Source organism: Haemaphysalis longicornis, unplaced genomic scaffold (assembly GCF_048455015.1).
Source record: "Haemaphysalis longicornis isolate Haplotype H1 unplaced genomic scaffold, Haemaphysalis longicornis Haplotype H1 scaffold_9, whole genome shotgun sequence".
In the NCBI taxonomy this organism is placed as follows: domain Eukaryota; kingdom Metazoa; phylum Arthropoda; class Arachnida; order Ixodida; family Ixodidae; genus Haemaphysalis; species Haemaphysalis longicornis.
Genome location: NW_027526460.1, coordinates 81,275,180 through 81,297,246, shown reverse-complemented (window position 1 = coordinate 81,297,246; position 22,067 = coordinate 81,275,180). Strand labels below are relative to the sequence as shown.

General features: G+C 47.5%; 1 protein-coding gene across 2 annotated transcripts in view; it reads left to right on the top strand.

The window, feature by feature from the left end:
• The first annotated feature begins 11,160 nt into the window (after nt 1–11,160).
• Nucleotides 11,161–22,067, top strand: part of LOC144151665 (sodium-coupled monocarboxylate transporter 2-like) — a 76,086-nt gene continuing 65,179 nt past the window's right edge. For both annotated transcript variants that reach the window (XR_013318934.1, XM_077682781.1), the window contains exon 1: nt 11,161–11,289. The gene's annotated coding sequence lies outside the window, so the exon portion shown is untranslated. The remainder of the gene's footprint in view (nt 11,290–22,067) is intronic.

The window sequence follows — 22,067 nt, the reverse complement described above, 5'->3', positions numbered from 1 at the left end:
TCATTTTCGCGCGATATCGCTGCGCGAAAATATGCTTTTTTTGCCTTTTAAGTTGTTTCGAACGCTCTGGGTATCCGTTGTGTGTGTGTGTGTGTGCGTGTGCGTGTGCGTGTGCGTGTGCGTGTGTGTGCGTGCGTGCGTGCGTGCGCGTGTGCGTGTGTGTGTGTGTGTGTGTGTGTGTGTGTGTGTGTGTGTGTGTGTGTGTGTGTGTGTGTGTGTGTGTGTGTGTGTGCGTGCGTGCGTGCGTGCGTGCGCGAAAACAACGTAATACCGATAAGTTCTCGTGTATTGTTTATAGGCAGGCGACTACGATAGTCAAATAATGTGTTAGGCTTCCACGGGTACGAATCAATCATATTTTTGTGCTTTATTTAATATGCTTAGGGGTTTCAAGTACCTACTGCAATCACGCTACCAAATTATTGGCCGTGAGTGAAGAAGTCATTATATTCCGCGATGCCTTTCATATAGCTATCGACTCTACATACGTATTTTTTCGAAAGACTGTTTCTGAATTTCTAGATTTGCTAATTTGTGGTCATGACATATTAAGGGCATTATTTTTTTCGGTGAGCAGTTAAGCTGATCACTAATATCTGTATGCACAACATCGGCTGTAAGTAAGTTGTTCGGGATATTAGTGAATAAACACATCAAGTGGAGAACTATAACAATCGTAACTCGGGTAAAGATTTTTATTACATTACTTAGACCACGTCCATTTATGGTAGACTGGAAGTCTCTCTGTACGTTTGTATATGCAAGCATGCATGCCAATAAACGGCACCAGCACGTTTACCCTGCCTATTGCGGAAGAAATACCGATAGCCATTTGGACAGTATACACTTCAGATGCTGAAATATACGACGTCTCTGTTAATAGTATCGCGGTAAAAGTTACGCCAAACGTTTCAAGTAGTGTTGCCATGTCATCTACTTTATCTGTCAAATACCGCACGTTTAAAGGAGAAAAAAGGAAACGACATAGGGGGTATTTTCGTGTTTACTAATGGTTGGATTTCGGTCGGTTGAATTCCCATAATTTGGTTCTTGCTTGGAACGCACGGAATATGCGTTCCGTGCGTTCCAAACAACATGTACGAGATTTTTAGAAACAAAACCGGAAAACGTGTTGTGTTTTGGAACCATGCGTGACTACAAAAAAGAATACTGCTGTGCAATGAATTCACTTATGCATCACCCCGGGCATAGTCTACGTCAAAAATTCAAAGCACCAGTAACTACCCTTGGCACCAGTAACTACTACTACCTTTCACCTGCATTGGTGTGCCGTAACTTGTTTATTAAACGTCGCACACAGGCTGCGAAGGCCGAGTTTTCGTGCTCTGCACCCGCCCGCGCCAGCGAAAACGACCTTAGGCTACGCGCGCCGCGGTGCGGCGGAAAACGGCGACACAGCCTCATCGGAATTACGCTCTCTCCGGGCGATTGGAACGGCCGGAGCAACGGCGCGCCGCCGGTAGCCGATCGCGGAGGCCACGTCCATCGATGCCTGGTTTCGTCAAGCGCCACTGGACTTATCAGCGCTGCCAGCTGTCGCCGAGTTTGCTTGTTGGCAACCACGCCCATCGGAAGACTGAAAACTACTTAAGCTACTCCTCCTGCCAGCCACTTCGGGATCTGGCGCCGCCCTGGATGCCAGAAGCTTACACGCTGTACTTCTACAGCTTCTGCAGGTGGTGACAGCCTTTCATCGGACCTACAACGCAACGTGTCTTCTTGTCGATTACGTTAGCTATGCGGATTGCATGTGCCCGGCCTCCATCGATGCCTGGTTTCGTCAAGTGCCACTCGACTTATCAGCGCTGCCAGCTGTCGACGACTTTGCTTGTTTGCAACCACGCCCATCGGAAGACGGAAAACTACTTCAGCTACTCCTCCTGCCAGCCACTTCGGGGTCTGGCACCGCCATGGATACCAATGCTTACACGCTGTATTTCTACAGCTTCTTCAGGTGGTGACTGCCTTTTATCGAACCTACAACGCAACGTGTCTTCTTGTCGATGACGTCAGCTATGCGGATTGCATGTGCCCGGCCTCCATCGATGCCTGGTTTCGTCAAGCACCACTGGACTTATCAGCGCTGCCAGCTGTCGACGACTTTGCTTGTTGGCAACCACGCCCATCAGAACACGGAAAACTACTTAAGCTACTCCTCCTGCCAGCCACCTCGGGGTCTGGCGCCGCCATGGATGCCAGAAGCTTAGACGCTGTATTGCTACACGTTGGTTATTCATACCGTACTGTAAGGGGTAAAACGTTAAAAAAACTGGCGTCAGATCCCATTCGTCGTGTGCGTATGTTTGCTCTGCACCTAATAAGTTGTATCTGCTGTTTTTGTGAATGCACTGCGGTCATTATAAAAACGTGTTTAACCTGCTGTGGTGATATCGAGGGAAACCCTGGACCTCTCTCAGCCGAGCAGGAACAGAAAATGTTTGAGGCTACCATGCAGATACCGTCATTGGTTCAAACGCAGACAGACATTCTTAAAGAAATTCGTTCGCTTCGGTACGATCAGCAGGTGATTGAATCGTTCGCTTCGGTCTGACCAGCAGGGGATTGAATCAAAAGTAACCGAACTTGCTGCCAAAGTGGAACGCGCAGAAGCATGCGTCTTGTCTGTACCGCCCTTAAAAGAGGCAGTTGAAAATATTTCCACACGTGTCGAAACAACCATTTCATCACTGGCGGCATTGCGCGATAGCCAAGGTGATTTAGATATCCGATCGCACCGAAACAACTTTATAATTTAGGGCCTTCTGGACACTCTAAAGGAATCTTAGGCAGAATCGGAACAAAAAGTAGTTTCCTTTTTTTCTGCTAAACTAGATTTCTCAGTCAGTGAAACATCCATTGAAAGATTTGATTGTGGGGTTTAACGCGCCGACGCAACTCAGGCGATGAGGCGCGCCGTAGTGGAGGGCTCCGGAATAATTTTGACCACCTGGGTATCTTTAACATGCGCCGAAATCTCGTACACACGAGCGTTTTTGCTTTTCGCCTCCATCAGAAAAACGGCCGCCGCGGCCGGGAATCGAATCCATTGAAAGAGCGCACCGATTGGGGAAGTACCAAGCGGAATCAACACGGCCACTGATTGTCAAGTTCTTGTCACTCAAAGATAAACAACGAGTGCTTGTGCTGCTTCAAAGCTGAAGGAAAGAAATGTTTCTATTGGCCAAGATTATTAAAAAAAATGTCAGAATTGCTCGCAAGAAATTGGCTCAGTTTGCCCGAGACCGCGGTGGTTCTTTTAAATTGAACTTCAATAATCTAACTATGTGTCATGAAGCGTTTATCTATGACAATAAGAGTGATTGAGTAATCAGGGCGGGCCAATAGCCATCACGGAATGCTCCCGAAAAGCGATTGCGCCAAATGAACGACTTGAAGGTTATCGTCATCAATTGTCGCAGTATTAAAATAAAAAAAGAGCAGTTTGATTCGCTGTTAGACCTGGTTACCCCTGACGTAATGATTGGTACTGAATCTTGGTTGGACAGCACTATAACTAACAACGAGATATTCCCGTCAAATTACACAGTGTACCGCAAGGACCGTAACTTGCGCGGCGGTGGTGTTTTCGTCATGGTTCACAGCAGTCTGAATTGTAGTCGTATTGAGGTTGAAAGTTAATCATGTGAGACAGCCTGGTGCAAGGTCATCCTAGCTAATGGCATTTCGATAGCATTTGGGTCGTTTCACAGACCCCCTGGTTCCAATACTCCTCAATCTATATTCGAGTTAAATAATATACTACTGCCCTTAGATGCAACGCATTTCGTTCTTGGAGGAGATTTTAACTTACCCAACATTAGCTGGCTCTCTCTCCATCCGAAAATAACTACTTCGTCACCTATTTACTCTGCATTTCGTGAAATGATTAATGCACATTCCCTGTTCCAATTTGTACAAACTCCCACGAGAATAGCCCCCAAATGCGCAAATGTGCTAGATTTGGTGTTTTGTTCTGATCGCACTCTAATTAGTTCTGTTGATTTATTACCTGGTGTAAGCGACCATGAAATTATTCTTGCACACCTATAATATGTTTTAACGCGTTGCCATGTTCGTCCTTCGAGACAGGAGTTCCAATATGATACAGCGGATTATGTCTCACTATCACAGGAGCTTGATGAATTCCTGCCTTTTTTCAAACAACACATTTCTTCTCTTGACGCAGAATCTACATAGAATTTGTTGAAAACCAAACTTTTATCTCTCACGAAGTCATTCGTTCCGTTTCGTGTAATCACATCTAAGCGTCAAGCCGATAAACCTTGGATCACCAGAAATATTCGCGCATTGATAAATAAACGACACCGCCTGTATCATGGTTACTGCACATCGCGGAATCCTAACCTTTTCAGCGAGATGAAGGAATTCAGTAAAAATATAGCAAAAGAAATGCGCAAGGCCGAAGGTGCGTATCTAGAAGCAAGGGGCGAAAAATTAAAAACTAGCCCAAAAGAAGTATGGAAGTACGTCAGAACCAAGCGAACTGCGAAGGATACTATTCCAGATATTATAGATGACCATAACTAGGCCAGTAACCTCAAAAGAAAGGCTGAACAGTTCAATAGCTATTGTGAATCTGTTTTCGTACAGTCGATCCCCCCATCCAGAGGCGTAAAAACTGTTTTGAACTTTCCACAAATGAGTGATATATCCTTTTGCGGACAGGTAATAATAACGCTACTACAAAAAGTGAATGTGAAGTCAGCACCCGGCCCCGATCACATTTCGAATTATGTAATAAAGAACTGTGCTGCATCACTTGCCCCTTTTCTAGCGATTATCCTTCACAAGTCCTTTTATTCCGGTGCTTTACCAGGTGACTGTAAAAGTGCAAATGTAGTTCTTATATTCAAAAGCGGCAATAATACACAGACTCGAAACCACAGACATATCTCACTAACTAGTGTTTCATGCAAAGTACTAGAGCACATCATTTACTCTAACCCAATGGCCCATCTACAAAAAAACAATTTTTTCACCCCAGCACAGCATGGCTTTAGGAGAGGTCTCTCATGCGACACTCAATTGGTAGAGTTTTCTCATGATATAGCTCTGTCGATTAATAATGGCAAACAGGTCACTGTATTTTCTTAGACTTACAAAAGGCCTTCGACTCGGTAGCACACAATCTATTACTCGGAAAACTGTCTGCACTTAATATTCCTACGGCTCTTTTAAGGTGGATTTAGGCTTACCTTACGGAGCGAAAACAGTGTGTTGTTCTTAACGGGACGACTTTATCACATAAAACAGTCTTGTCAGGTGTTCCGAAAGGATCGGTACTCGGGCCTCTTCTTTTTTTGATATTTATCAATGATATAGGCGAATGAGTATCAAGCCGTCTCAGATTGTATGCCGATGACTGTTGTATTTACCATGAAATTAATACTTTGAATGACAGTGTACATTTACAAAGTGACATTGACAAAATACTACTGTGGGGAATATGACGTAGAATATGACGCTGAATTTTTATAAATCTAACATTGTTCAGTTTTCTACAGAACGACCTATTTTAGATACTACATACTCTCTTGATGGCGAAAGTCTCACGATTGTATCCAGGTAGAAGTATTTAGGTGTTTTATGCAAAAATGACCTTTCCTGGAATGACCATATTGATAATATAGCAGCGAAGGCTAGTCGGGTCCTCAACATCCTAAAGACAAACTTCAAGCAAGCTCCTCCTAAGTTAAAGGAAATTCTTTACTTTTCAAATGTTGGCACTATATTAGAAAATGGATGTTCCGCTTGGGACCCCGGTACAAAGACATGTATTGCCGTATTAGAGCGCATTCAAAATCGTGCAGCACGATTTGTGTCATCATACTGTGATTTCAGAAAAAGCCCTTCCGACATACGGGACAAACTGGGATGGCCGCTTTTACAGGAAAGACGGAAATACATGCGCCTGAAACTATTCCACAAAATTTTAACGGTGCAACAGGCTTAAGGAAAGAAACATATATGCTAGATCCTCCCTATAGATCTGCCCGCGTAGACCATTCCGCGAAGGCAAGAAAATATAGGTGTCGGATCAACCTCTATAAACATTCTTTTTTCGCAAGGACAGCCCATGATTGGAATAGTCTCCTGGAGGAAGTTGTATTGTCGTTGCCAACTTCCTTTGATAAAGCCCTCGGAGAATTCTTGTTTAAGTAGGTTTTACGTGACATATGTGTAACATTTCAGCTGTAGCTAACCATTTGCAACTTGTGTCAACCTCTTATAGTTGTGCTTTTTACTGTCTTTCTTGAATGTTATTTATGTTGAATGTGTTACCTCTTATTTTATTATTACGTTCTATTACTTTTTCATGTTGTACAACCTGTATCAACACCTTAGCGATGTGTTGTTTATTCTTATTTACCTTTAGAGTGTTGATGTTATCTTTTCTTCTTACATTGTTTGTTGCTTTTCATGTGGGATTATAACACCTGTATCTTTTGATGTATGTTTCCCCCCTACAATAATGCCCAGTTGGCCGCTGTAGGTATCTGAATAAATAAAAACAATAAATGAAAACAAAAACCCCTTCCCTTCCTCCCTCTCCTTCTCCACAGCATAGGCACATCGCCTCTTCCTCTGTTTCTCCTACTTAAAATCTCCGTGGTCCTTTCTACGATGAATAAAGTGCATCCGCTCACTCTCTGTTTCATGGTAATAATCCGCCCTCTCCATTCTTTTTCCCATTCTTTGCACCTCATCTGCAGGTAGGTAGGGAAATTTGGTTCTCAAAATTGGACAAACTGGTAGACAGATGCCGAAATACAAAAAAAGCTGGTTCTAATCCACGCTGTGCAAGTGATTGGAAAGCAAAGCTTTAAACTACCCCGACAACAATTGCCCTTGCGACGCCACTTGAATTCCCGCACGTGGCTCTACAAACAGTCAAACCAGAAATTCTGCCTTCCGTTAGCCAGAATTCGCAGGGGCGGGGCCCCGAGCGCAGAAGCGTCGGCCACGGCCGGGCTAGAGCGGCGGACGCCACCGCTGTAGCCCGGACGTGCGTCGGCAAATAGAAAACGTTGATGAGCGTCATTCCAAGGGGGAGTGAGTGGAACCTAGTCATCGTGATGTGCCACCTCGGGGCTACACCACCGCGACACACAAGCGCAGACACCTAAAACCTTAAGCATGTGAGCTTAAGGCCCAACCACATGCAGCGTATTTTCGGCGTCGCGCGAGCGTCAGCGTCGTTCGGCGTCAACGCGTGGGCCCGCAGGAGAGGGCGAGTAACCGCGTGGGACCGGCGAAATCACGCGCCGGCGTGCGCGCTCGACGCTTCTTTCGGCGTCTAGCACGAGATTGAACAGTCGCCGGTATTTGTTGCGCAAAGACTTCCATTTTTTCTGCACAGTTTCTGCGGCACAAACACACAAAAACAATGACGACTTGTTACAATAACTTTGCGCACAGGCTGCAGCGCATCTGACAAGTGCCTTACCTCCGTCCCCAACACCTGGCTCCACGGCTGCTGCCACTTCATCCCACAAAGTCTGTTTGCGGGGTTTGTTCTTGTTATCTTTGTGTTTCGCCTGCCATAGAGCGGGGCGGGCTTCGACTGCAGTTATTAATGCCTCAGCGTCGATGTTCGGCAGACGGACTGGCACAGCGGCTTCGTCTCAGCAAGACGGACTGGCAGAACCGGAAACTGGCACCAGCGCCGCTTCCGCCGCTCGCGCCGATATCTGGCGAGCGTAGATATCGGCGTCGCCCGAGCGTCAGCCCGCGTCGCCATTCATTTTGGTGCGCGCGCTGACGCTCGTCGACACCGAACGACGCTGACGCTCGCGCGACGCCGAAAATACGCTGCATGTGGTTGGGCCTTTAGTGATTCCTATTCATGCCAAATAAAACTAGTTAGTTTAGTAAGTTTGGGAATTGCAGGAAAGATGAGGAAATTTTTATAGTTTCTATTTCCGAGAACCAGTTGCTCCTTTTGCCTTCTCTTAAAACACACCCGAATCGGTATTCAACAATTAAGAAAACGGAGTCCCATTCGTGTCAACCACTGCGCAAAAGGTAGCGCTTCTCTAGCAGCCAGATATCTGTATGACATCTCTACATTTTGTTTTTCTGCCCTGCAAAGTAATCCTTAACGTATCTTTGCCGAACGATACTCAATTCTGTCGGGTCTGGGTTGCCCAGAAGGTGCTGTTGAACATGGTAGTCAAGCCGTGAGAAGGAACTGCACATGGGATGGGAAGCTGCGCCAAAACAGGCCGAAAACAATCGTGTCTAAAGCAGACGACAAAGCCATACCGCCGACGCGCCCGCCCGCGAGCAGGCCCCTCCGCTGGGGGAACGCGGGGTAAATTCGGTGCGCCTTCTATCGTGTGCTCCATGAGTGAACCCCCCCCCTCTCTCGTGCAAGCCTCCGCGGCGTTAGGGGTTCATTGTCTCACACGCCGCGAAAGAACCGCTGGCTGGTGGAAGTAGAAAGCTGTGCTTCATAAGTTGGTTGAGTAACCTGAGTGTCGCAATTGCTGAAATTATACTAGAAATGTCCGAAACGTTCTGATTCTCCTTTGGCGGTGGACATACCCCCGACACGAGCTTCATAGCGTGGCTACAACAGCATTCTCTGGGGACTGGTCTTCCCTAGAACGTTGAAAGACTGGCAAGTGAATAGGGCACAGGATTGCTTAGGCTGCCTGAGGATGCGCCCCAATTGCTATGCTTCTGAAAAAAATTGAAAGTCGTTCCAGTATGGTGAATGGGAATGGTTGCGCTCGAGCGGCAGGGCAGCTTGAATAATCTCGTTTATCCTATAGAGATTCATTATTTTAACGGCCCAGTTCTAATACGTCCACCATGGATGACGGACAACGAAGGTCTTCCTCTTTCGTGCCATCATCTGGGAGCAAAAATATATGGGCGGAAGTTGAGCCTGGCATCTTTTACGCTGTAGGTCGCCATGAGGCTCAATACGTTGAATATCGCGTAGGTTAAACTCTTTGACACATCAACTAGCTCAAACAATTGCGAGGCGGTAGATTTTACAGAGGCGCTACACTCCCTAATAGGATTTCATCACCAACGACCGTTAGCACGAAGACGTTTTCTAGGCAAAAAAATGTAGACAAGGCCAGGCAAGGACATCCAGCCGTTCTCTTTATTCACATATTTTGTCTGGAGAACGTTTGCGTGCCTCATGATGGTTTATGCCAGAGGACGAAGTACCTCGGACCAATAGGTCCGTACGATTTGGTAAACCCGTGCATGCCGGAACCGATGAGCATATGCGCTAGCATCGTCCCCTCAATCTTGTCCTCTGAGCATCCCGTGCAGCTTACCCTTGGCAGCCTAAAGATTGAAGCTGTCAGAAGCCGCTGCAATTAGCATCGCCAATGAATTCAGCCTCGTCTAGTTTCGAGTAGTGGCAGTAGTCGCATATCCGGAGAGTGGTGTAACAAATGAGAAGAAAACGGTTGCAGACAACTCACCTTGGACGCTTGCATTCATTCTGTAAATTTCTCTGTAAACATTCAGTAGCATTCATTCTGTAAACTTACTTGACAGGCTTCACTCCGACAGGCGCAATTTCATTGGTCACACACCTGATCTTTCACGCTAATTTAACATTTGCAGAATCTAGTGTAGGCTCCAGATAAACGCCGAAACCCTCACAGGGTAATTGAAGAATTGAACTTCGCAAGGTATGCTCCTCCTTTATGGCGACAGGTCTGCATTCGAAATGCCGCCCAAGTATGTGCACTTTATTCTGTACCAGCCCGCTCTCTGCGTGAAGTTTGTTTCGTGAACTGCATTGTAAACGTTGTCTGTGGTCTAGGGTAACAACGTACCGGTGAGCAAGGATAGAAGCATGCTGGCAGCTCTCGTAATCATTTTGTTGGCTTTTGTGAGATCCTGGAAGTATTTATAAGGTCCCAACGATATGCCAACACCGGTGTCGCAGCTGTCGGCGTGCTGGTGTTTTCGAAAGACATTGCTGCAATCGAATACAGGTTTTCTTCTGGGCGCTTTTTTATCAATAAAAAAAGGTGCTAACAACATCACGAGCGTTCTGAATGGGCTTCGACATTACATCTGGAGTTTTCAACCGTCGTAATGTTAAACATTTTAATAGTGACAAGTCCAGGTGATAGGTGTCTGATGCCCGATTCGGCTAACAACGAGGCGTTTTCTAGCATCCCGTCTAACGTTTTCTGTGACGGAGATGCACCGCCTTTGCTGCTCTAAATGTGAGCTCTTTTTCTTCGTTTTAGCTTGACAAATCTTCTGTACTAAGCAGTAGGAACTCAAGAAATGTTACCATTATATTAATGTTTCATACACACTGTAGTAAAATTCGGTATATTGTGCCGTGTAATAAACTCATCGATGGGTTTTATTTTACAAACAATGTTTGATACTATCCTCCTCTTCTGAGGATTATTGCTTACCCACGGTTGATTTCTTACGCTTCACCACTTATTTGTTCAGAAAACCTCCACAAATGCCAGATTAACAGCTGTTATGGCCACGCTAGCGCTGACATTTTCCTTGGTTGCGCTGTTTTCACAGCTATGCTTGTGCATAACAATCCACGTCATGGCACACGGCAATCATAGAAGCAAGAATATTGGCCTGCTTACATGGCATGAACGGTAAAGCTGCAAGAGTTTCACTGGAATGTCACACCACCTGCGCTTCCAGCTTGATGTCGTACTTACGTGGCAGGCGATGCTGAGACGACGGTGAAACCGGCTGTGCACCAGATATCGAAGCCTTTTCTATACCGGTACACGACGCCAGGTAGTCCGAAGCCGTAAAAAAAAAAAAAAAAAGGCGACTTCCCTTCGTGTGCTTTAAAACCAACAAGAAAGCGCGCTCCTAGAGCGCGCTTTATTGGCCAGCATTTGTTCCCGTTTGTTGTGTTTTATTTCTCTAGATGGCAACCCTTTGTTAGAAAGTCATGTCTCCCGTGAGAACTTTCCATTTTTGGCCATTTGCTGCTCCCAACGCCGTGTTTTCCGCCTTGTTGGGCACGTACGCCTCTCGCAGTAAAATGGCCACTTCACTGTGTCCCCATTAAGAAGAACCGAAAACACAGCTGCTGCATTATACGTCACTATGGTAGCAGCAGCTGCGCAGTAACACCTGGGTCGGGAAAAACACTTTTGCTGGATGTATCATAGCACATCGAACTACAGTGTTTCAAAAGGGCTGGTCGTAACCGTGTGAGTCCCTAGCAATGCTTTCAGAAGAGGAAACTGTGGCAACAATACTGCGCTAAACCATGTACGTAATGTTCAGTTTGAGCTTTTTTGCACATCCCGCTAACTCGCGGATCAAAAGTACACAGAACACTTTAACCTAAAGCTTAGATTTTCACAATATCATCATGTAAAATACAGTGTGTTCATGCTCCGTACAGCGTTCTTGTAGGGCAACGAGATAAGGTTCGCGTATGCACGACCTAATGTATCTAAAACGTCATACCCGCACCAATCCGTTCGGCAGTATAGGCGCACTAAACGGAGTCAGGATTCTGCCGCAAATTATACGAAAGCTGAAGCGCTTGTATACATGGCAATGTTTGTTACCTAAACTTAGCCGATTTTTACAAAAGCAAACAACATAACTTAAACTTTACTCATAGTTCATATATTGTGCCCCTTCGCTGAGCCAGGACACGATGTAACGCCGAGTAATAAATGCAAGGAAGAGGATTTGAGTGTAAGTCTAGCAGTAAACAATCCCCGGTAGCGAGGTGCGCCTCCGCACAGAACAAAGGTTATTAAATTAGCATCATTAGCATCATGGCTCAGTGGCTCAAATCTTGTGCGGCTGAGCCTAATGACGCGTGTTAGTTCCCAGCCCCGACGGCCGCTTTCCGGATGGAGGGAAAATCAAAAATGCCCCTTTGTCAAGATTTGTGCCGATGTAAAGACCCCCCCAAATGTGCAAAGTCATCTAGAGCACTCCCCTACAGCACTCCGCCTTACAGGCATTGTGCAGCTTAGGCGCGCTGAACCGGGATAGTATTACTAAGTAATGGTCGTGTTCCAGCGGTTTTAGCACCTGAAGTTGTGTAATCAGGATTGATAACGCTAACATACAATTTTGTTTACGGCTTCCAACCCGTAGGCACTTCACCCACATAAAATTCGTGCACGCCACCTCCAGCTTCTGCACGTATTCTAAACCCTCGCCAGGTGTAACATATCCACAGGGTAGCACGCAGAAGGGGAATTGCCCTGATTTTAGGCTGTCATAGAAAAGTTGCCGGAAAGTAGCTAGAAAACTCAGACTGCTTAACATGTTTTCTTAAATATCTGCATTTGTGTTTACCAGTTTGCGATAAAATTGGTATATTGATTATCGGGACCCAGCTGTCTTTTCAATGAACAGAGCTGGCCGCTTTATCATGGCCCCATTTATGACCCATGTAAACACCATCTCTTGCGCCACAACCTCAGTTGTCGTCTCCAATTTCGTCAAATATCAGTTATATTGTTCATGTGATAGATGCCCACGCGAGAGATTAGCCGCGAAATTGAGCCAGCGATGACGACAGCGGCGATGACAGGGAATAGAAGCCGCGGGTGAGTGATCGCGGAAGCTCGAGGACGACGGCTGGAAGCCAAGCAGCGGAACAGGGCGCGGTTTAGTGGAAATGACCACGAGGCATGCCTGGTCCTCGGGCCACCTTGAACGATGCCGTCGATACCCTCCACCAAGGCTCGAGGTCACATCTCGGCACCGTAATCGTGGTGCTGGTGCGCCTGAACAGGACCGTCGCTACCCTTCGCCACGGCCCCACATCACATCTCAGCACAAGTTGCTGGTGCGCTAACTGCTGACGCTCCGTTCTTGCTGTTGGGTGCGGCCGTTCCTAGATTAGCATGACTGCGCTCGATGCTTACATGGACTACAGGCTTCGTCGCCATCTGTCTACTCGTCTGGGCTGCTAGAAACGTATCCCATCGGAGCGTCATGACATTTCCTTATTGGTCACTTCGATTAGTTCTTTGACTTTTCCATCTGCCAGACTGTGTTTAACTTTTCCGGTAGTCTATTATGGTCATGTCCTGTGCTTGTGCTTCATCCTATTAAATATAGTCTTCAGCGTGTTAATCAACGTTCTTCTCTGCCTGCATGGTCCATGGCCCATTCATAATAGTTCACTTTGATGCAAGAAGCCAAGCAAATATATTGATGTCTTGTACCTTCAATGTTATTTACCCATCAATTATTGGCATGGGTGCGACTCTGTATGCAGACGAAGAAAATTTTGTATGGTTCCCTTCTGATAACATTAGTTGCCACAATAGGCTGGCAGTCATAATAGTGGAATTCAAAATTATTTTGTTAAATTGAGACGTTCGTAAAATCGGGACTGTCAATTTGCAAGCAGTTGATTCCATACTTTGACGCGATATCAAAACGGAGGCACATCAGAAAGCTACTATGACATCGTAATTGCAGCGGCAGCGGCGATTGCCTGCCAAAAACTTGGCAATGCGATAAACGTCCGTGGTGAAAATATTAAGCCACACGGCGATACCACTGAAGATGTCGGACCCCAGCAGACGCGCGAAACACTGCGTCTTGAAGTGCAGAGGTGCGCTGCCTGACACGAAACGTAGGACAGGGTTAATACCACAAAAACATACAAGGTGAGGCGCAAACTATCAACTATGTCAAGATGCTAACTATGTCAAGATGCTAAAACACCAACTAGCCCACTCCCAAGCCTTGCTGAAACACTGCGCTTTTTGTTGACCCAAATCCCAGCTAAGCGGAGAGTCCTTGGGTCCCATAACCATGACCCATGTACACAGGGCTTCCTCCAACTTAACGTGGGGGGTGATCGTGGGGTTACTTATTCCGCGCAATTCTAGACGTAGAGGAATGGATGATGGCGGCATAGGCCTTTGAGACTGTGTGAATCGTGCTGTGCGGGACGCCGTGGTCTGTGGCAAGGGTACTGCTAAGTTTTGGTCGTAGAGCTCCGTAGATGCAAAACCATATTCTTCGTTATTTTTCTTACGTGGCGCAATAGACTTCGCGGCATTCTGAACAAACAGATGCGAAATTACCCCCTTTTAAGTTTGCCTATCTCTAGAAATACTTGGGTAATGCAGCTGAACAAATTTAGGTAATTCGAGCTTATAAAAGCATTGAGCCATATAGGCATTTGCAGGGGAATCCGAATTAGTTCTTTAAATAAAGAAATTCATAAGATAGGTTTACATTAGATTGCGTTCTGAACGTATATACATTAAAATATATATATATATATATATATATATATATATATATATATATATATATATATATATATATATATATATATATATATATATATATATATATATATATATATATAAATCTAGAGAAAGATAAACTCACAAAGCGCGCAGAGATAGTATAAGTAAAGAGTCGGATACACAGCAAGAACAATAACAAACAATGTTTACTTACGTAGCGGCAATGGGACTTGCCTTCATCAGAGTAAAGTTACATGATTAAAGTTACATGATTACATGATTACATAATCATGTAACTTTACTCTGATGAAGGCAAGTCCCATTGCCGCTACGTAAGTAAACATTGTTTGTTATTGTTCTTGCTGTGTATCCGACTCTTTACTTATATATATATATATATATATATATATATATATATATATATATATATATATATATATATTGTAAGGAAGACCATCGCCAACACCATACTCGTTTAAATAATGTGGGAGCGTGGACAGCACTGGTCATTCGCAATACGTGGGTATGTGACACAGAAGCCACACATGGAAGAGGCACCAACTCGTGGATGTCCCATCGCCATCGCTGGGACGAAGAAGAAGTCTCGTCTCGTTGGCTCTCCGTCTCGACTTGCTGGTCAGCGCGACTTGGTGCTTCGGTGCTACCGCTGCTGCTGGTGCGGCTGAAGAATAAAGCCTGAAAACCCTCTTATAGTTTTGGTGGAGGTGCAACGATCTTCGTTCTCATACGCTGGAGCTCCGCAACCGGACACTCGACCCTCCCAGCATGTCTCGCAACGATGACCCCCGGCCTGCCCAAACACCTATCGTCTGCGCGGGTGCAATTCGTGAGCGGGACCCTCCCTCATTCAACGGCACCGACGAGAAAGACGCAGAGGACTGGCTTGCTACTTTTGAAAGAGTGAGTACCCATAACCACTGGGACGACCGCCTCAAGCTGAATAATGTCGAATTTTCCTTGACTGGGCTCGCAGAGCAATGGTTCTGGAACAACGCGGCACGTCTTAAAACGTGGCCTGAGTTTAAAGACGACTTCATAAAATCATTCGGTCGCCCCGCTGCTCGAAAACTCCTCTCAGAGCAGCGTTTGCGTGAGCGGGCACAGAAAAGGGGTGAAAACTTCACTTCTTACATTGAGGATGTTGTCGCCCTGTGCCGTAAGATTGACAGTGCCATGCCCGAACCAGAAAGGATAAAACACATTCTGAAAGGCATAGACGACGATGCCTCCCATATGCTGTTGGCGAAAAACCCCCAAACTGTGGCCGAGGTCGTTACTATTTGTCAGAGTTACGACGAGTTGCGGAAGCAAAGGGCTCTCACTCGGCGACCCCTCGCAGAAAATCAGTTTGTCTCCAGCTTGGCCGCTGATGACGGCGACGGTACCTTGTTTCAACGGATCCAGCAGTTTGTGCGAGAGGAAGTGGCTCGGCAGTTGTCCATCATCAACTATGTGCCCGAGCAAAAATCTTCTCTCAGCCCTGAACTCAGGACCGTTATCCAGCAGCAAGTCGCTGACTCCCTCCCAGCTGCACTGCCGTCAAGCCCCGTTGTTGCCCCTGTGCCCTATGCCGCCACCATACCCCAAGCTCCAGCGACTTCAACCCTGCCTTATGCAGACTCTATGCACCCCGTGACGATGGCCGCTCCAATACACTTTGCCGACTCTATCCCTCAACGACCTTACGCTGAAGTCGCTGCCAGGTACATGCCTCGGAGCCCCGTCGTTTTCCCCACCACCCGGCCTTTACGTCCGCCGGTGTTGTCTGGTCCCTCGCTCACCAACCCTTGGAGGACGCTGGACAATCGCCCAATTTGCTTTGCCTGTAGGGCTCCTGGACACGTGGCACGCTATTGCCGCCGCGCCGCGGTGACAGGACGCAACCCTGCCGCAGCTTCTTCCTACGCCCATTCCCCACTCATGCAGGAGTATTCGCCGATGACGTCTATGCCGCCCGATAGTCGTGACTTCGGAAGCCATCGGTCTTCATCTCCGCGACGCCGCTCACTATCTCCCATGCGTCGTCGTCCTGTTCCAACGGAAGCGGAAAACTAGGCGCCGCAGTTCCGGAGGCAAGAACTGCGCCGTCGTCGATCTGCCCAAGGCCTCCGCCCTCTCCCGCAACCGTCATTCATATTACCATAGATGGCGCTGAAGTCCTAGCCCTTGTCGATACTGGAGCCGCCGTTTCTGTCATGGACGCCAAACTTTGCCGCCGCTTGAAGAAGGTTAGGACGCCGCATCTTGGATTCTCATTACGGACTGCTACGGCTCATCCCATTGATCCAACTGGCATGTGCACTGCCCGTGTCGTTATTCGGGACGTCATGTATGCTGTTCAGTTCGTTGTCCTGCCTTCCTGTTCCCACGATGTCATACTGGGGTGGGACTTCCTTTCTGAACATAGAGCTGTCATCGACTGTGGCCGTGCCGAAGTAGAGCTCTTCCCGTTCATGGATCATACCACCGGTGAACCGCCCGCTCCTTCTGCCATCAAACTGGTCCTCACGGAAGAAGTTAGCATTCCTCCTCATTCTGCCGTGCTAGCTTCTTTATCCTGCCCACTTCTGTCCAATGCGACAGTACTCTTTACGCCTTCTGATCTGTTTCACCAGCGACGTTGTCTTCGGCTTCCTTTCTCCCTGCTTCCCATTCGTAACTGCCAAACTACACTTCTCCTTTCCAACTACGGGTCGTGTCCGTGCACCTTGCAACGCGGAGAGTGCGTCGGCTATGTCGAGACCGTTCATTCTGTTGTCGCTGTCGCTGTGCCCGACGATTCAACCCCGCTTGAAATCAGTGGGCTGTGTGCTCCTTCAGGAGCAAAATCCTCCCCGTCTGCAGACGTCTTCCTTCGCGCCATTGATGCCGACCTTTCACCGTCCCAACGAGACCAGCTTCTCGCACTGCTGAACCGATTTCGGACGTCTTTTGATTCTGTCCAGACTGCTCTGGGACGTACCACCACAGTCGAACACACCATCGATACCGGTGGTCACGCACCCTTACGGCAACGTCCCTACCGTGTCTCCCCCACTGAACGCCGCGTAATCGATGAACAAGTCGAGGACATGCTCCAACGCGGTGTGATTCGACCCTCCACCAGTCCATGGGCATCGCCGGTAGTACTTGTCAAGAAGAAGGACGGCTCTATTCGGTTTTGCGTCGATTACCGCCGGCTCAACAAGATAACTTGCAAAGACGTATATCCGTTGCCGCGAATTGATGACGCCCTTGATTGTCTACAAGGCGCAGAGTTCTTTTCCTCCATTGATTTACGCTCGGGTTATTGGCAGGTTCCCATGGCAGAGGCTGATCGCGCAAAAACGGCTTTTATTACACCTGACGGCCTGTAGGAGTTTAACGTTATGCCGTTTGGCCTCTGCAATGCGCCTGCAACCTTCGAGCGGATGATGGATAATATTCTCCGTGGACTCAAATGGCAGACGTGCCTTTGTTACCTCGATGATATTGTGATCTTCTCTCCCAATTTTTCGACGCATCTGATTCGACTTGAGCAGATTTTGACGTGCTTGACGACCGCAGGCCTTCAGCTCAACCTGAAGAAGTGCCGTTTTGCTGCCCGAGAGCTTACTATCCTTGGCCACGTTGTCTCTAAAGCTGGTGTCCTGCCTGATCCTGCCAAGTTACGTGCTGTGGCGGAATTTCCCAAGCCGACAACTGTGAAGGCCCTCCGCAGCTTCATTGGGCTGTGTTCATACTTTCGCCGATTCGTTCGCAACTTTGCATCTCTCGTCGCGCCTTTGACAAAGCTCCTCAGCAAAGAAGGCGGCATCTGTGAGTGGTCCACGGCCTGCGACGACGCATTTACTAAACTGCGCCATCTCCTCACATCTCCGCCAATCCTGCGCCATTTCGATCCTGAGGCCCCTACCGAAATTCACACGGACGCGAGCGGGGTTGGTTTGGGGGCAGTTCTCGCTCAGCGCAAGGCAGGATATGACGAGTATGTCGTTGCTTATGCAAGTCCCACGCTAACAAAGGCCGAGACAAATTATTCTGTGACCGAGAGAGAATGCCTGGCCGTTATTTGGGCACTTGCGAAGTTCCGCCCGTACCTATACGGGCGTCCTGTCCATGTTGTCACAGATCACCACGCGCTTTGTTGGTTGTCCTCGCTCAAAGATCCTTCTGGGCGGCTAGCGCGCTGGGATTTGCGGTTACAGGAGTATGACATTCGCGTCACGTATCGCTCAGGCCGGCGGCACAATGATGCTGATGCCCTTTCGCGCTCCCCGCTGCCTCATGACAGCGACCGGGTCTCGAGCTCGGACTGCTACGTGTCGCCATTGGAGATCCACTCTATGTCGTCCGAGCAAAAGAAAGACCCTTGGATTTCCTCCATGTTGGACTTTCTGTCTGGCTCATCAACGAACCCTGCATCTCGGACACTACGCCGGCAAGCGTCGCACTTTGCCCTTCGCGACGGACTGCTTTTCCGTCGCAACTACCAACCCGAAGGTCGCAAGTGGCTCTTAGTAATTCCGCGCCACCTACGCTCTGAAATGTGTGCCTATTTTCACGAAGAGCCACATTGCGCCCATGCTGGTGTCCCCAAAACATACCAGAGTTTGCGCTTGCGGTACTACTGGCGAGGCATGTACCGCTTCGTTCGTCAATACGTCCGTTCGTGTGTTCGATGCCAACGCCGAAAATATCCTCCCCGCCAAGGAACTGGGCCTTTGCAGCCCTTACCGTGTCCAGCAAGACCATTCGACCGTGTAGGAATCGACCTTTATGGACCTGTTCCTTGCACTGCAGATGGCAACCGATGGGTCGTTGTTGCTGTCGACTACTTGACCCGGTACGCCGAGACTGCCGCCCTGCCTGCTGCTACCGCACGCGAAGTAGCCTCCTTCCTACTTCGGCGCTTCATTTTACGGCATGGGGCGCCGCGTGAACTCCTCAGTGATCGAGGAAGGGTTTTTCTGTCTGAAGTCATAGAGGCCCTTCTTAAGTCCTGCCGCACGATCCATCGCACCACCACGGCGTATCACCCTCAGACCAATGGACTGACCGAACGTTTCAACCGCACTCTGAGTGACATGCTTGCTATGTACGTCGCGGCGGACCATTCCGACTGGGACGCAGTACTACCATTCGTGACCTACGCATACAACACCGCCACGCAGGCCACGACCGGCTTCTCTCCGTTTTTTCTTTTGTATGGCCGTGAGCCTTCATGCACACTGGACACCATACTTCACTATCGGCCCGATGAGTCAGAGTGCACACCCATCTCCGACGTTGCCAAGCAGGCCGAAGAGTGTCGTCAGTTGGCCCGATCGTTAACTACGGAAGATCAGCAGCGTCAGAAGTCGCACCACGACGAAACGACTCCCGCTCCTACCTACTCACCAGGGTCGCTTGTCTGGCTGTGGGTTCCAGTGTCTACGCCAGGCTTGAGCAGTAAACTTCTTTCGCGCTACCAGGGTCCCTACCGCATCGTCAAGCGGACGTCTCCAGTAAATTATGTGGTTGAGCCTCTCACTCCGTCGCCCGATCAGTGTTGCCGCGGCAAAGATATAGTCCATGTTCAGCGCCTCAAGCCTTATATTGACCCCGTCGTAGTTTCATCTCCCTGAGTCGCCAGGATGGCTCTTTCGTTCCCGGGGGCAATTGTAAGGAAGACCATCGCCAACACCATACTCGTTTAAATAATGTGGGAGCGTGGACAGCACTGGTCATTCGCAATACGTGGGTATGTGACACAGAAGCCACACATGGAAGAGGCACCAACTCGTGGATGTCCCATCGCCATCGCTGGGACGAAGAAGAAGTCTCGTCTCGTTGGCTCTCCGTCTCGACTTGCTGGTCAGCGCGACTTGGTGCTTCGGTGCTACCGCTGCTGCTGGTGCGGCTGAAGAATAAAGCCTGAAAACCCTCTTATAGTATATATATATATATATATATATATATAGCGTATAAGAAGGGGTAATGAGGGGATCGTTGAATAATACAGAAATAAGGGTAGGCACTCAAAAAGCGAAGAAAATCAAAGGCAGAATGTGGTAGGTCATTTTGATATCGTTGAACCATACATATGTTTCGAAAGAAAGTGTAGAAAAACATGCCCGCCGGGTGGCATCCAAACCCACGACCTACAGAATACGCGTCTGGTGCGATTACCACTACGCTACCGGCGGGACTGTGCTCCCCTGCTCTTTCTCGCGTATTTATGTTAAGGTAATTGTTTCCTGTGTTTAGGGTGGTGGCCAACACCCCTGCGGCCACTCGGGGTGAAGGGGACCTTCCTTTTAACCCCCCTGGCCTTGGCTCGAACGTCTACGACACGTTCATAACAGTCGACTAGCGTTGAACCCTCTTAAGCAACCTGTGGCAGCACTACTGCAAGAACCGAGACCATCGGTGAAACCCTCATAACCGAGGAAAACCCGTAACCAGGCCCGTGCCGAGAAACCCCCACACAAGCGCCTTTCTACATAAAAATTCATTGTTTGCACTGACGACGTGGCTGCTTTTCACTCCGAAAGAAGTGTTGCCTCTCCAGTTTTAAAATTAAACTGTCACCAATATAAAAAATCGCTTAAAAGCTGTCACAGCATCGAAGTGCAAATTATTCACTGGAAAAGAAATTGTAATGTCAACGACTGATTCAAAACCATTTAGTGTTACTCTCCCTGATTACACAAAGCAGAACCCGATGTATCCAAGTGATCACTGGCACTATTTGCGGGTCCACCTAAAATTTAGCGTAAAGTATAACTGTTTTACTTCTTCTATAAAAATGGTCTACATTTTTCGGACGAAATGAAAACTCGTCTTTATTTCTTTTTAGACGTGGTAAAGGGTAACTGTCTTATTACTTGTATAAAAATGGTCAACAGATGTCGGAACGAAATCAAAACACGTCTTTATTTCTTTTTCGACATATGATCACAACGCAATGCTCTTCTATTCACTCTCACTTCACATACTACGTTACGCCTTACACCAATGCTTACTAAACTCACTCTTGCCCCTCTCCAAACCATAGACAACAATGATAGGCAATTATAAAATGCTGTTCCTTTTACACAAGTGCGTACTCACCTGCAGGAAAATGCACCAGTTTTGCTTTCGGAAATCTTGTCAAGCACATCCTCAGTATGTTTTTCGTTCCGTTCATTTTTTGAGGTATTTTGTAGGATACTTGTCTTATAAACCAAAATATTAGTATATTTTCAATAATAGAAATTTTAATTTGCCTAAAACAGAAATAGTCTCGGCAGGCAGACAGTTCATTTATCATCACATATTATTTGGAACTGGCTAAGAAAGTTTAAATAATAAATAGATACCTTCCATTTGTTCAAACGCATTCAATATCTTACATAATGTACAGTAATGCGTCCCTAACTCCAACTCAGATACCTTTAAATATTGGCTAAATCGGAATTTTTTTTTCGCCGTGCATGTACCTCCGTCAGGCGCTATATCTTTACACTCCCCTTGCCCCCCCCCCCCCAAATATCTCGAAACGTTTTGTCGGGGGAAGTTGGATACCTCGAAATGTCGACAGAGATGACACAAGGTAGAGCCCGCCACACGAAGCTGATAAGTTCTCATTTCGAAGGCTTAGCACCCAATACGCGCCGAACGCAACCGTAAGCGGCACATTCACGTAGAGTGCACGCTGTACCAGACAGATTTAACTGTTCTACCGGATTGATGACTGACACATCCATTTTGGAGATAGCTTTGCAGGACGCAGTTTATCATGCGGACGATGTAGAAGCGACGGCAACGGTAAAATAAGAA